At 59.5% G+C, this 2,173-nt stretch overlaps 1 long non-coding RNA gene across 1 annotated transcript; it reads left to right on the top strand.

Moving 5' to 3' along the window:
• The first annotated feature begins 271 nt into the window (after positions 1-271).
• LOC123583748 lies at positions 272-1,869 on the top strand. The gene is made up of 2 exons (XR_006704993.1): positions 272-707; positions 1,347-1,869. It is a non-coding gene; the product is annotated as an uncharacterized LOC123583748 (long non-coding RNA).
• The last annotated feature ends 304 nt before the right edge of the window (positions 1,870-2,173 follow it).

Raw genomic sequence — 2,173 nt, 5'->3', positions numbered from 1 at the left:
CGGCCGGTCCTGGAGTGCTTTACCCAGCGGAGGCAGCGCCCGTCCCGCGAGCCGCCCGCGGCGCCCCCCTCCGTTGCCCGTCTGTCCTGCGAGTGCTTGTCCTGTGACTGGCCTGTGTCACTCGGCCGAGGGTCCCCCAGACCCTCCACGGTGCCGCAAGCGATAGAATTTCCCTCCAGAGGCTGAATGCCGCCCCCTTGTCCGGACGGGCCGCGCGGTGGTGCCCCCCCCCACCCGGGCCATAGGCCCCCCCCGGGCTGCCCCCCACGACTCGGCTGCTGCGAACCTGGGCGGGCGAGCCTGTCTTCGAGCCCCTGCTCTCAATTAGTTCGGGAACACACCCAGACGTGGAACTGCCGGGTCACGTGGTGATTCTATTTTTAATGTTTCAGAGGAAGGCCCTGCACCAGTTTACGTTCCCGCCAATGGTGCTGGAGGGTTCCGGCGTCTGGACGAGCTGAGCGCATGAGGGAGGCTGCCGGGGCGGCACGTGCAGGGAGCGGGGGCTGGATTCGTGCCCCGACCGCCCCGCCCCCCCCCCCTTCTGACGCCAGGGTGGCCCGGACGCCCCCTCTTTCCCTCCCCCGGACCCCGCGTGCCCACGGGGCTGTCCGGGTGTAGGGTCCCCGCGCCCAGAAGGACTGGACGGAGGCACAGGTGTGGGGGCTGTCATGTGCCCAGGACCCCACCTGGAGGGCGGAGCAGAGGTACAGGGGCCCTGATGGCCACAAGCCCCGGTGTTTCCCTCCCTCCCTCCTTTCTCCTTTCTCCGCCCCTCCTTCCTCCCTCCCTCCTTCCTTCCCTTCCTTCCTCCCTCCCTCCCTCCCTTCCTCCCTCCCTCCCTTTTTCCTTCCTTCTTCCCTCTCTCCCTTTTTCCTTCCTCCCTCCCTCCCTCCCTCCTTCCCTTCCTTCCTCCCTCACTCCCTCTCTCCCTCCCTCCCTCTTTCCTTCCTTCTCCCCCCCCCCCCACCCCAACCCCACTCCACCCTCTCCCTTCCTCTCCCTTTTCCAGGGGTAAAATGGTAACATTCTTCAAAATGTGTCTGACCTGGAGTCCAGCGGGAGCCCTCTGAAGTGGGATTTTCTGCCTCCTCTCCCCTGCCCCCCCCCCCACCCCGACACCCCCACCTCATCTCCCTGAGTTAGGACAAGGCCGTTCAGAGGCCTGGCTTGTTGATAAGCTAAGGTTTTTCTTTCGCCAAACCTCAGGACACGGGGACAGAAGTCCCCCTTCTTGAGGTTCTGGAATGGGGGCGGAAGTCCGAGGGCATCTTGGGGACTTTGGGACGAGCCCGTCCTTCCCTTCCCATCTGGTGAGCGGTTCTCTCTCTCTGTCTCTCTCACAGTGCTGCTACCCTCAGGACAGTTACCTTAAGGAAAATTCCGTCAATGAGAGATGATGCCACGGTGCGATTTGACTGCCTCGGGCAAGATCGGGTTGGACATCGAGGTGCCCGGGACCCCTCCCCGCAGCAGCCAGACTCCCTGCGGCGGAGGGGGGCCTGGGAACGCAGGGGCGCCCGCTCTTGGAGGTGAAAGCCCACGTGTCTCGAACTCGCCTCCCCCACCCCAAGCTCGGCCAAACCGGTCTCCCGCTCAGAAGGAGGAATTCGATCAAATGTTAATCCTCTCCACATGTAGAATATTCCAGATAGCCCCGAGCTCATAGTGCCTTTTGAACTTGTGAACAGAAATTGATTCAAGGTGACGAATTTGTAATCAGTTTATGATTGATGGGCCGCGTTTCCAGAAAGGCAGCTCTGTGTCCTTTCCTCCTTCCCGGGAAGCAAATGTGTTTCACTTTATCTGCCCTCATCTCAGGACCCGGAGGACCAGGAGAAAGAAAATAAAGTCAACTGCAATATTTAACTTGTATTAGAACAGATGCCACTTAATTAAGGGATCAGTGGAAAGGAAGTGCTAAACTCGAGCCTCGGCTACTCCCCTCCCCGTCTGGACAGAGGGCAGATCGGATGTTAAACTATTAGCGTGATTAGGTGAATAATGACTTTGGACCTAATTTCACTGGATTGGAAAGAGAGCAGGACAGGATGAAAACAGAAACATCTGTTTGAATATTCTAATTTCAAAGGGTAATTGCGGAATTCCCCGCGCAGGCCGCCCCCACCCCTCTCTCTTCTTGTCTTCCTTCCTTTCTTTTCTTTCTTGTGTT

Source organism: Leopardus geoffroyi, chromosome B1 (genome assembly GCF_018350155.1).
Source record: "Leopardus geoffroyi isolate Oge1 chromosome B1, O.geoffroyi_Oge1_pat1.0, whole genome shotgun sequence".
Classification (NCBI taxonomy): Eukaryota; Metazoa; Chordata; class Mammalia; order Carnivora; family Felidae; genus Leopardus; species Leopardus geoffroyi.
This window is presented reverse-complemented; position numbering and strand designations above follow the sequence as displayed.